Genomic DNA, 13,976 nt, shown 5'->3' with positions numbered 1-13,976 from the left:
ATATTATCTGGACACCTCGTCCACCTCATTGGGCTCCAGGTACAGCTTACCCCTTTGGCCACTCTGAGGCCGCACTCTATCTCTGGTAATCGTCTCGCTGTTAATATGTTTATGAAATGCCTTGGGAGGTTTTCCTGAATTCCTTAATTTCTTTTTTAAGCACCCCCTCTCTCCTCTCCCATTTTGAAAGGGTCTCCCCTGCTGTACCTAACATGTGCTGCTTTTTTTTTTAAAAATCAAACTCTTGTAAATCCCAGATTTGAGAAATTCTAGCTGTCTTTTAGGACATAGAAGGCTGGACTGTACAGCCCTTCAGCCCACGATCTTCAGCTGAGCGTGATGCCAAATTCAGCTCATCCCTTTTGCCTCCCCTTGGTCTGTATCCCTCCATTTCCTGCATATTCTCACACTTGCCTAAACACCCCTATCATACTTGCCTCCAGCACTGCCCCTATCAGCGCGTTCCACCCTCTGTGTGAAACAATTTGCTCCCCAAATCTCCTTTGAACCCTCCCCCACTTGCCTTAAATGCATGCCCCCAAGTTTTTGACATTTCAACTCTTAGGGATGACAGTCAGAATCCTTTTCCCCCATCTGTTACCACTTTATAGTCTTCTATCAAGTCTCCTCTCAGCATCCGCCACTCCAGAGAAAACAGCCTGCTTTTTTCTGGCTTCTCCTTACAGCCCTCACCCAGGCGGCATCCTGGTTTACCTCTTCTGCCCCCTCTCCCAATCCTTCCTGTTGTGTGGCGACCAGAACTGAAGTGAAGCCAAACCAAAGTCTTACAAAGCTGCACCGTGTCTTCCTGACCCTTGTACTCAACTCCCCGACCAATAAAGGAGAGCATGCCGTCTGCCTCCTTTCCCACCCTATCTCCTTGGGTGGCCACTTTCAGGGAGCTACAGACTTGAACCCCAAGATCCCTCTGTACATCAATGCTGTTCAGGGTCCTGCCATTAACTGGATACTTCTCCTTTCGTATTTGATCTCCCAAAGTGCAGCTCCCTACACTTACCCGGATTAAACATATACCACAAACATCAGAGATCCAATACAGATCCCTGCCGAACACAACTCGCCACGGACCTCTAGCCTGAGAAACACCCTTCGCTACTAACCTCGGCTTTCTACAGGCAAGCCAATTCCGAATCCAAGCGGCCTAGTCATTGTGATCTCCTGCATCTGGGTGAGCCGGCCGCGAGGGACCTTGTCGAAAGCCTTACTAAAATCCGTGGAGATAACGTCCACTGCTCTACCCTCATTGACCACCTTCGTCGTCACCTCCTCGAAAGGTTCAGTCATGTTTGCAAGACATGACCTGTCCTGTACCAAGCGATTCGGACTGTCCCCAATTAGGCCGCCTTGTCCTAAACGCGTGTAGCTCCTGTCTCTCGGAGTCCGGCCCAATAGCTTGCCAACCACTGATGTGAGTCGACCGTTTCCTGGATTATCCTGATTTCCCTTCTTGAATAAAAGAGTTACACGCCAGTCCTCCTGGACCTCTCCAGTAGCTAATGCAGATACAAAACTCTTGGTCAAGGCTCCAGCAATCTCCTGTCTTGCCCATCAGTAGGCTGGGGTCGGTACGATCAAGCCCTGGGGACTTAGCCACCTTCATGCTCTTGAAGAGATCCAACACCACGTAAACAGTCACAGACGTACAGCACCGAAACAGACCCTTTGGTCCAACCCGTCCATGTGGACCAGATATCCTAAATTAACCCATTCTCATTTGCCAGCACCCGGCCCACATCCCTCCAAACCCTTCCTATTCACATATCTGTCCAGATGCCTCTTAAATGTTGTAATTGTACCAGCCTCCACCACTTCCTCTGGCAGCTCATTCCATACACGCACCACCCTCTGTGTGAAAAAGGTGCCCCTTAGGTCCCTTTTATATCTTTCCTCTCTCACCCTAAACCTATGCCCTCTTGTTCTGGACTCCCCGACCCCAGGGGGAAAAGCCCTTGTCTATTTATCCTATCCATGCCCCTCATGATTTTGTAAACCTCTATAAGGTCACCCCTCAGCCTCCGACAGTCCAGGGAAAACAGCCCCAGCCTGTTCAGCCTCTCTATACCTCAAACCCTCCAACCCTGGCAACATCCTTGTAAATCTTTTCTGAACCCTTTCAAGTTTCACAACATCTTTCCGATAGGAAGGAGACCAGAATTGCACGCAATATTCCAAGTGGCCTAACCAATATCCTATATAGCCGCAACATGACCTCCCAACCACTGTACTCAATACTCTGACTAATAAAGGAAAGCATACCAAACACCGTCTTCACTATCCTATCGACCTGCAACTCCATTTTTCACCACCCTCTGTCTTCTACCTTCCAGCCAGTTCTGTATCCAAATGGCTCGTTCTCCCTGTATTCCATGACATCTAACTTTGCTAACCAGTCTCCCATGGGGAACCTTGTCGAACGCCTTACTGAAGTCCATATAGATCACATCTACTGCTCTGCCCTCATCAATCCTCTTTGTTACTTCTTCAAAAAACTCAAATCAAGTTTGTGAGACACGATTTCCCATGCAAAATGTCATGCTGACTATCCCGAATTAGTCCTTGTCTTTCCAAATACATGTACATCCTGTCCCTCAGGATTCCCTCCAACAACTTGCCCACCACCGATGTCAGGCTCACTGGTCTATAGTTCCCTGGCTTGTCTTCACCACCCTTCTTAAACAGTGGCACCACGTTTGCCAACCTTCAGTCTTCTGGCACCTCACCTGTGACTATCGATAATACAAATATCTCAGCAAGAGGCCCAGCAATCACTTCTCTGGCTTCCCACAGGGTTCTCGGGTACACCTGATCAGGTCCTGGGGATTTAGCCACCTTTATGCGTTACAAAACCTCCAGCACCACCACCTCTGTAATATGGACATTTTCCAAGATGTCAGTATCTATTTCCCCACATTCTATATCTTCCATGTCCTTCTCCACAGTAAACACTGATGCAAAATACTCATTTAGTATCTCCCCCATCTCCTGTGTTTCCATACAAAGGCCGCCTTGTTGATCTTTGATTTGATTAGATTCCCTACAGTGTGGAAACAGGCCCTTTGATCCAACAAGTCCAGACTGACCCTTCGAAGAGCAACCCACCCAGACCCATTTCCCTCTGAGTAATGAGCAATTTAGCATAGCCAATTCACCCTGACCTGCACATCTTTGGACTGTGGGAGGAAACCGGAGCACCTGGAGGGAACCCACACAGACACGAGGAGAATATGCAAACTCCACACAGACAGTTGCCCAAGGCTGGAAGCTAACCTAGGACCCTGGTGCTGTGAGGCAGCAGTGCTAACCACTAAGCCGCCATACTTTGAGAGGCCCTATTCACTCCCTAGTTACACTTTTGTCTGTAATGTATTTGTAAAAACCCTTTGGATTCTCCTTAACCCTATTTGCCAAAGCTATCTTATGTTCCCTTTTTGTCCTAGACAAAAGATGGAAAATTATAGGCTGATTAGCCTAACCTCAGTTGTAGGTAAAATTCTAGAATCCATCGTTAAGGATGAGATTTCTAAATTCTTGGAAGTGCAGGATCCGATTAGAACAAGTCAGCATGGATTTAGTAAGGGCAGGTCGTGCCTGACAAACCTGTTAGTATTCTTTGAAGAGGTAACAAGTAGGTTAGACCAGGGAAACCCAGTGGATGTGGTCTATCTAGACTTCTAAAGGCCTTTGATAAGGTGCCTCACAGGAGGCTGCTGAGTAAGGTGAGGGCCCATGGTGTTCGAGGTGAGCTACTGGTATGGATTGAGGATTGGCTGTCTGACAGAAGGCAGAGAGTTGGGATAAAAGGTTCTTTTTCAGAATGGCAGCTGGTGACAAGTGGTGTCCCGCAGGGTTCAGTGTTGGGGCCGCAGCTGTTCACTTTATATATTAATGATCTGGATGAAGGGACTGGGGGCATTCTGGCGAAGTTTGCCGATGATACGAAGTTAGGTGGACAGGTAGATAGTACTGAGGAGGTGGGGAGGCTGCAGAAGGATCTAGACAGTTTGGGAGAGTGGTCCAGGAAATGGCTGATGAAATTCAACGTGAGCAAGTGCGAGGTCTTGCACTTCGGAAAAAAGAATATAGGGACAGACTATTTTCTAAACAGTAAGAAAATTCATAAAGCCAAAGTACAAAGGGATCTGGGAATGCTAGTCCAGGATTCTCTAAAGGTTGCCTTGCAGGTTGGGTCCGTGGTTAAGAAAGCAAATGTAACGTTGTCGTTTATCTCAAGAGGGTTGGAATGTAAAAGCAGTGATGTGCTACTGAGACTTCATAAGGCTTTAGATTGGCTATGTTTGGAATGCTGTGTCCAGTTTTGGGCCTCACACCTCAGGAAGGACAGACTGGCACTGGAACGTGTCCAGCAGAGATTCACACGGATGATCCCTGGAATGACAGGTCTAGCATATGAGGAACGGCTGAGGATCCTGGGATTATATTCATTAGAGTTTAGAAGGTTGAGGGGAGATCTAATAAAAACTTCCACAATAATGCATGGCTTAGAAAGGGTGGATGCTGGGAAATTGTTTCCGTCAGGCAGGGAGACTAGGACCGTGGGCACAGCCTTAGAATTAGAGGGGGTCCATTTAGAACGGAAATGAGGAAACATTTCTTCAGCCAGAGAGTGGTGGGCCTGTGGAATTCATTGCCACAGAACACAGTGGAGACTGGGATGTTAAATGTCTTCAAGGCAGAGATTGATCAATTCTTAACCTCGCAATGAGTTAAGGGCTACGGGGAGAGTGTGGGTAAGTGGAGTTGAAACACCCATCAGCCATGATTGAAAGGTGGTGAGAAAGTCTGTGGCCTTAAAACTTGTCTTTAAACATTCAGACTAAAATGTAATGCGGAATTATGGAACACATTTACTGCACTAGAAAATCGACAGGCAGGAAGGCTCTGAAAAAGGGGGGAAACTTAAGGAATAAAGAAGATAGGGACACCTGGGCTCACCAAGTGATAACCGGATGCTGTAAGGCAATTTAGAACGTTTGCCTCAGCATCAGCGAATGTGTGTGAACAGGACACCAAGTGATAACATTCACAGCCGTTCCCTTGTGAAGTTCATGACCGTGTTTGATTCTGACCCTGAAATAAAACTTGGTACTATCAAAAGCTTTGTAATTAACGGTTAAATGCTGCCAATTATAATGGATCCATATTACCCCTTGCAAGTGGGCCAGTCACAGAGAGAAAAGAAATCTTTGTTGTTACAAGACCCTGACTTGAGAGTTCAAAAGGACGAGAGAGAGAGAGAGAGAGAGACCGCGAGAGAGAGACCATTTCAGTGTTGAGGCTGTTGGAATTAACTCTTAGTGCTTATCTGCTATGGATTGAATTTAATTGCAGGTTGGGACTCTATGATGAAATTGAGTGGCCATTACCAGTTATTCAATACAAACTCTGTAAAAGGTAATATTGATGAAGCTTTAACTAGCTGTTCTTGCAGACCACTCTACAGACCTTAGAGACTGCCCCACTGTCAATCCTAACTAATCAGATCTTGTGTCTTATTTGAATTTGAATCACAAACTTGAAAAGAAGGCATGTTTAATTCCAGACTAATTATTCATTTTAAATACAACCTCGCAGTAACATTTCAGCCTCAGGTACAGAATGATTCTGTGCTTCAGGTAAAAAGCAGGAATCTGCTCCCAGCTTAAAATGATTCTAAACCTAACATTGAAGAGATTCGGACACAATCTGTCGGGAAGCCATTTTATGGTCAAAAGTTTGACCTCCTTGCTAAGAAGCCATTTTGTAAAACCATGATATCAGACATGCGAGCTGTGCAAGATTACCTTATGACATCTCCCACTTAATTTCCTATAAAGAAGTACCAATCTAAATTATCTCACCAGCTGATGCCTAACTCAACTGGATTTGTTTTTCCCACCTGATGGGGCAGCACGGTGGCTCAGTGGTTAGCACTGCTGCCTCACAGCATCAGGGACCCAGGTTCGATTCCAGCCTCGGGCGACTGTCTGTGTGGAGTTTGCACATTCTCCCCATTTCCGCCCGGGTGCTCCAGTTTCCTCCCACAGTCACAAAGATGTGCTGGTCAGGTCAATTGGCCACGTTAAATTGCCCAAAGTATTAGTTGTGTTTGTCAGAGGGAAATGATTCTGGGTGGGTTGCTCTTCGGAGGGTCGGTGTGGACTAGTTGGGCCGAAAGGCCTGTTTCCACACTGTCGGGAATCTAATCTAATCTAAAAATAGCTCAAGGCCTGTAGAAGTGATCAGTCAAGTGCAATTAACTTTTCTTCCTCACGAATCATTGTCTTTCACTGTTATCTGTGTAATTAAGAACATGCGGTGTTTTTGTGAACTTTTGTATAAAGGAAGCCTGTTTGTGTCAGGACGTCGGAGTAGCCTGGAAGAGCTGGTACCCTACTCTCCTAGGTTATTAGAACCGAGTTAGTTTAGCTTGTAGGTATCAGTGTGATGTTGTAACAGTGATGCTATTAGTGAATAAAGGGGATGACTAAAATTAAACTAAACTGTCTCGAAGAGCTGTTTTATTCCAGCCTACAATCTCCACGACGAACTAAGAGAGAGGTTTTACAGGTCTGAGTCCACAAGGGATTCCCTGGGCCACCTCAAATCTGTAACAGCGGAGTGGACCCAAATGGGCTGAAAGGCCTTGCATCCACTCCTATTTCTTATGGTCCTATGACCCTCCTGATTTCGCCCTTCAGTATACTCCTCCTGCCTTTATACTCTTCTAGGGATTCACTTTATCTGTGCTGTTGATACCTGACACATGCTTCCTCCTTTTTCTTGACCAATCCCTCAATTTCTCTGGTTATCCAGCATTCCCTATACCTACCAGCCTTTCCTTTTTTTCCTGAAAGGAATATACTTTCTCTGGATTCTCGTTATCTCATTCCTGAAGGCTTCCCATTTTCCAGCCGTCCCTTTACCTGCAAACATCTGCCCCCAATCAGCTTTCAAAAGTTCTTGCCTAATACCATCAAAATTGGCCTTTCTGCAATATAGGACTTCAACTTTCAGATCTGGTCTATCCTTTTCCATCACTATTTTAAAACAAATCGAATTATGGTCACTGGCCCCAAAGTGCTCCCCCACTGACACCTCAGTCACCTGCCCTGCCTTATTTCCCAAGAGTAGGTCACGTTTTGCACCTTCTCTAGTAGGTACATCCACACACTGAAGCAGAAAATCGTCTTGTACACACTTAACAAATTCCTCTCCACCTTAACACTATGGCAGTCCCAGTCTATGTTTGGAAAGTTAAAATCCTCTACCATAACCACACTCTATTATTTTCACAGGTATCTGAAATCTCCTGACAAGTTTGTTTCTCAATTTCCTGCTGACTATTAGGGGGTCTATAATACAATCCCAATAAGGGGATCATCCCTTTCTTATTTCCCAGTTCCACCCAAACAACTTCCCTGGACGTATTCCCAGTAATATCCTCCCTCAGCACAGCTGTAATGCTATCCCTTATCAAAAACGCCACGCCCCCTCCTGTCTTTTCTGTCTTGATCTCAAAATGCCTTCGCACGCTCCACGCATTGGGCTGTGGGAGGAAACCGGAGCACCCAGAGGAACCCCACACAGACACGGGGAGAATGTGCAAACTCCACACAGTCAGTCGCCCAGAGGCTGGAATCGAACCCTGGTCCCGTGAGGCAGCAGTGCTAACCAAAGAGCCACCGGTATACGTGCCTTTATTGGTCAGTCCATTCAGTATAGGAGTGGGGAGTTCATGTTGTGGCTGTCCCAGGACATTGATTCACTTTTGGAATACCACATTCAATTCTGGTCTTCCTGTCGTGGAAACAAATTACAAGGATGTAGCCAGGGCTGGAGGGTTTGAACTATAGGGCGAGGTTGAACCGACTCTTTTGCTGGGAGTGTCGGAGGCTAAGGGGTGTCCTTCTGAAAATGTATGAAGTCGTGTGGGGTATGGATAGGATGCCGAGCCAAGATTTTCTTCCTGGGGTGGGGGAGCCCAAAACTGGAGGGCAGACATTTTAACGTGACGGGAAGGTTTAAAAGGGACAACTGTTTCAGACAGAGAGTGGTCTGTCTATGGAATGAGCTGCCAGAGGAAGTGGTGGAGATAGGTCCAATTACAGCATTTAAAAGGCATCTGGGTGGGTACGTGAACAGGGAAGGGGTCAGCAAGTTTGGAGAAGATTTGTACCTCAGGTTGAGGTTCTGAATGTAGGTTTGCTCACTGAGCTGGAAGGTGCATTTTCAGATGTTTCGTCACCCTACTCGGTGACACCCTCCAGCCACAGGGGATGAATGCGGATTTCTCCAGCTTCCTCATTTGCCCCCCCCCCCCCCTGCCCACCCAACCTTTTCTCAGTCCCAGCCCTCAGACTCAGTACCGCTTTCTTGACCTGCAATCATCCTCCTGACCTCTCCACCCCCACCCCCTCTCCGGCCTATCACCCTCACCTTAACCTCCTTCCACCTATCGCATTCCCAACGCCCCTCCCCCAAGTCCCTCCTCCCTACCTTTTATCTCCGCCCGCTTGGCACACCCTCCTCATTCCTGAAGAAGGGCTCATGCCCGAAACGTCGATTCTCCTGCTCCTTGGATGCTGCCTGACCTGCTGCGCTTTTCCAGCAACACATTTTTAAGCTCTGATCTCCAGCATCTGCAGTCCTCACTTTCTCCTAGACATCTTCAGTGAGCCTGAGGTGAAGCACTGGTGTTACTGACCCACTTTCTAGTTGTGTGTTCAGGTTTCCTTGGGTTGGTGATGTCATTTCCTATCCTTTTTCTCAGGGGGTGGTAGTTGGGGTCTAACTCAATGTGTTTGTTGATGGAGATCCGGTTGGAATGCCATGCTTCTAGGAATTCTCGTGCGTGTCTAGGAATTCTCGTGCGTGTCTTTGTTTGGCTTGTCCTAGGATGGATGTGTTGTCCCAGTCGAAGTAGTGTCCTTCCTCCATCTGTATGTGAGAATACTCGTGAGAGAGGGTCATGTCTTTTTGTGGCTAGTTGGTGTTCAGCTCAAGTGAGCAACCCTACATCCAGGAAGGATTTAGAGGGATATGAGCCAAATACTGGGAAATGGGACTAGATTGATTTTTGAATATCTGGTTGGCACGGATGAATTCGACCGAAGGGTCTGTCCATCTCTGATTCTAAGGCTGGTTTCTTTGGGGTGACCAGAGGTACCTGTTGGATTAGGGCTAAGAATACAACCAGTTGTCAGTGATACTCTAGCTGTGATTAGATAGAGAACAATAACGTGTTGCCACCCAGGTGGATAGTGCTGTTAAAAAGGCAAACGGTGTGTTAGGTTTTATTGGTCGAGGGATTGAGTTCCGGAGCCGTGAGGTCATGCCACCACTATACAAAACGCTGGTGCGGCCGCACTTGGAATATCGTGTACAGTTCTGGTCGCCCCCATTACAGGAAGGATGTGGAAGCATTGGAAAAGGTGCCGAGGAGATTTACCAGGATGTTGCCTGGTCTGGAGGGAAGGTCTTATGAGGAAAGGCTGAGAGACTTGAACCTGTTCTCATTCACAAGAAGAAGGCTAAGAGAGGATTTGATAGAGACATACAAGATGATCAGAGGATTAGAGAGGGGAGACAGTGACAGTCTTTTTTCTAGGATGATGATGTCAGCGTGTACGAGGGGGCATAACTACAAATTGAGGGGTGATAGATTTAAGACAGACATCAGAGAGTGGTACTTTACTCTGAGAGTGGTAAGGGTGTGGAATGCCCTTCCTGCTAATGTAGTCACCTCAGCCAAAGGGAGATTTAAACAATCCTTACATAAGCACATGGATGATGATGGGATACTGTAGGGGGATGGGCTTAGATTAGTTCACAGGTCAGCCCAATATCAAGGGCCGAACGGCCTGTTCTGTGCTGTATTGTTCTATGTTCTAACGTCTCACAAGTGCAGTTGGGCAATAGCAGAGGGTCAGGGGGAAGAGGGAGAGTCTTTCAAAAGGAACTAAATTGCATTACAGACGTTAAGAAATACTCTCCTTGTGTATTTAGCAGAAAGCTGATTTATTTGACATTTCTCCAGAATAATCATCCTGATGACTGGGCTTAAGAACTATTGAAGATCTGGATCCCAGGCGGGACCCCTCAGCTTCGAGATCAGTCAAAGAATCAACAGAATGCAGTCTGTATAAAGCAAGGTGACCAGGTTAATAAAGTAACTCTGTCCAGCAACACCGAGGTTAAAGCTTCTGTGCTCCGTGGTGAAATTGTGCAATTACAATTGAGCAATGAGCAATTTTTATGTTTCTCAAGAATCAGTACAGCCTTAATTACGAGAAAAGTCCAATCAACTATAATAAGGTGACATGATTGACATTCAGCTAATCCGACGCGATTCCCTGGGAAATGGTTCCTGTTTAACGTAGATCATTATCTCGTGCTAGGAGTTCAAGGTTAGTTCGAGTGGTCAATTAATGCTCCATAATTCATTTTATCAAAACTCCACTGTTTGTCTTACCTTCTGTTCCAGCTAATCCAGCACAGCAGCAGTACAGTTCACAAAGTCAGAATGAGCAGCCATTTTGTTGTGTTGTTTTAAATTGAAACGCCATTTTGCTGTTCAAGAAAACCGACATATATTTGTTGCTTCCGACAACAGCCAAGATTGAAATTTGGAAACCTCACTCTAAACATGAGCAGACTTCAATGAACGTGGTTCAGTCCTGGATGCGATTAGCAGAAAATATCATCAGCATTGATACTTGTGAACTCACTGGTGTGTGGTCACCTGAGAGGGATCCTTTTGCACAGTTCAAGCAGCTGAATGGTCTGTTGCCAGTCTGCGTGCACTGGTGGGAAGGTGGATTGGATGACTGAGTGAATCCCTTCCCACCATCCAAGCAGATGGATGATCCCTGCTGAGTATGAACCCGCTGGTGTAGAGTGAGGTGGGATGAATGAGCAAAGCCCTTGCCACACAGAGAGCAGGTGAACGGCCTCTCCCCGGTGTGAATTCATTGGAGGGCAGTGAGTTGAGACGATGGCTTGAAGCCAGTCCCACAGTGAGAGCACCTGAATGGCCTCTCGTCGGTGTGGACAGGCTGATGGGATACCAATCCCCCAGAACTTTGGTAGCACTTTCCACAGTCTGAGCATTTAAAAGGCCTCTCCCCAGTGTGAACGCGCTGGTGTATCATTAGGTTGGATGATGTAACAAATCCCTTCCCACACTCCGTACACCGGAACGCTCTCTCTCCTGTGTGAACGTACTGGTGCATCGCTAGGCTGGATGATGTAACAAATGCCTTCCCACATCGGGAGCAGGTGAACGGTCACTCCCGAGTGTGGGTGCGTCAGTGAATGTCCAGCTCGGACGGGTAGTTGAATCCCTTCCCACACACATTACATTTCAATGGCTTGTCCCCACTGAGAGTGCACTGACCCTTCTTCAGCTGGGGTGGGTAACTGATTCCTTTCCCACTGTCTCCACATTTCCACAACTGTTTCCCAGTGTGACCACACAGACCAGACTGTTCACACACACACTGGATTAGTGGTGCTGGAAGAGCACAGCAGTTCAGGCAGCATTCAACGAGCAGCGAAATTTCTCCTCCTCCGCCGTATCTGCTCCCAGGAGGACCAGTTCCACCAAAGGACACACCAGATGGCCTCCTTCTTTAGAGACCGCAATTTCCCTTCCCACGTGGTTAAAGATGCCCTCCAACGCATCTCGTCCACATCCCGCACCTCCGCCCTCAGACCCCACCCCTCCAACCGTAACAAGGACAGAACGTCCCTGGTGCTCACCTTCCACCCTACAAACCTTCGCATCAACCAAATCATCCACCGACATTTCCGCCACCTCCAAACAGACCCCACCACCAGGGATATATTTCCCTCCCCACCCCTTTCCGCCTTCCGCAAAGACCGTTCCCTCCGTCACTACCTGGTCAGGTCCACACCCCCCTACAACCCACCCTCCCATCCTGGCACTTTCCCCTGCCACCGCAGGAACTGTAAAACCTGTGCCCACACCTCCTCCCTCACCTCTATCCAAGGCCCTAAAGGAGCCTTCCACATCCATCAAAGTTTCACCTGCACATCCACCAATATCATTTATTGTATCCGTTGCTCCCGATGTGGTCTCCTCTACATTGGGGAGACTGGGCACCTCCTAGCAGAGCGCTTTAGGGAACATCTCCGGGACACCCGCACCAATCAACCCCACCGCCCCGTGGCCCAACATTTCAACTCCCCCTCCCACTCTGCCGAGGACATGGAGGTCCTGGGCCTCCTTCACCGCCGCTCCCTCACCCACCAGACGCCTGGAGGAAGAACACCTCATCTTCCACCTCGGGACACTTCAACCACAGGGCATCAATGTGGACTTCAACAGCTTCCTCATTTCCCCTTCCCCCACCTCATCCTAGTTTCAAACTTCCAGCTCAGTTACTGTCTCCTTGAGTTGTCCGACCTGCCTATCTTCTTTTCCACCTGTCCACTCCACCCTCTCCTCCTTGACCTATCACCTTCATCTCCTCCCCCACTCACCCATTGTACTCTATGCTACTCTCTCCCCACCCCCACCCTCCTCTAGCTTATCTCTCCATGCTTCAGGCTCACTGCCTTTATTCCTGATGAAGGGCTTTTGCCCGAAACGTCGATTTCGCTGCTCGTTGGATGCTGCCTGAACTGCTGTGCTCTTCCAGCACCACTCATCCAGAATCTGGTTTTCAGCATCTGCAGTCATTGTTTTTACCTTGTTCACACACACACACAAGTGCAATTTCTCCCCACTATTCACGGTGCTTATTATTTCCATGTTCCAATCTAATGAGATGCAGGTTGCGATAGATCAGTCCAATCCACCAGAATCTGCTCAAATTCCGTTTCCAGGCTGTCACTTTCCGATGCCCTGTAATATTGATGCAAAACAGAACAAAGTAAGTGACAGCCACCAAAACCCCACAAAGATTACACCTGCAATTAACCTGAACGGATCGGATAAGGTGAGGGCCAGCACTCAAGAAGGGACAATGAAATTTTCTGAATTGTTCCGAAAACCACAACTGGTTCAGGCATGTCCTTCAGGGAGGAGATCTGTCTCCCTGTCTACACAGTTAAAAATCACACAACACCAGGTTATAGCCCAACAGTAGTCACAATTTGGAGATGCCGGTGTTGGACTGGGGTGTACACAGTTAAAAATCACACAACACCAGGTTATAATCCAACAGGTTTAATTGGAAGCACACTAGCTTTTGGAGCGACGCTCCTTCAACATGAATGTAGAACTCTGAGCTCAAAAACTGCAGGAATTTATGTAAAACTCTGATTCTAATCTAAAAAGTGAGATAACAATCTAAACATCAGGTCATGGACAGAGAACACAGGGGGATAACACCTTCAACATATTAGGTAAAAACAATGACTGCAGATGCTGGAAACCAGATTCTGGATTAGTGGTGCTGGAAGAGCACAGCAGTTCAGGCAGCATCCAAGGAGCTTCGAAATCGACGTTTCGGGGAAAAGCCCTTCATCAGGAATAAAGGAGCTATCACCATTGTTAACAGCTAACCCGAGAATGCAACTTTTTAAAAAAAGGGTTTTGTGATTTACACATGAAAGAAGTGAAACTATCACTGTATTCTAACAGATGAAAGGCTTAACAGACAATCAATTTTTCAATCTATAATTTCAGTGATATCACATTGTAAATTTTTGCTATAACTTCTGTGTTAGGATCCACCTGTTGAAGGAGCGTCGCTCCGAAAGTTAGTGCTTCCAATTAAACCTGTTGGACTATAACCTGGTGGTGTGTGATTTTTAACATAGTCCAACAGGTTTGTGTGGAAGCACTAGCTTTAAGACCACTGCTCCTTCATCAGGTGGTTGTGGAGAATAAGATTGTAAGACACAGAATTTATAGTAAAAGTTTACAATGTGATGTAACTGAAATTATTTATTGAAAAAGACCCCAGATTGTTTAAGTCTCTCATCTT

General features: G+C 47.0%; 1 long non-coding RNA gene across 1 annotated transcript in view; it reads left to right on the top strand.

The window, feature by feature from the left end:
* The window catches only part of LOC140460490 (uncharacterized), a 14,210-nt gene extending 3,976 nt beyond the window's left edge, over positions 1 to 10,234 (top strand). Inside the window, exon 2 of the long non-coding RNA XR_011954117.1 lies at positions 10,058 to 10,234. This is a non-coding gene — a long non-coding RNA (uncharacterized lncRNA). The remainder of the gene's footprint in view (positions 1 to 10,057) is intronic.
* Positions 10,235 to 13,976: the final 3,742 nt, after the last annotated feature.

The sequence above is a fragment of the Chiloscyllium punctatum genome, chromosome 36, assembly GCF_047496795.1.
Source record: "Chiloscyllium punctatum isolate Juve2018m chromosome 36, sChiPun1.3, whole genome shotgun sequence".
NCBI lineage: Eukaryota > Metazoa > Chordata > Chondrichthyes > Orectolobiformes > Hemiscylliidae > Chiloscyllium > Chiloscyllium punctatum.
Note: the sequence above shows the minus strand (reverse complement) of the source record. Positions and strands in the feature narration are given on the sequence as shown.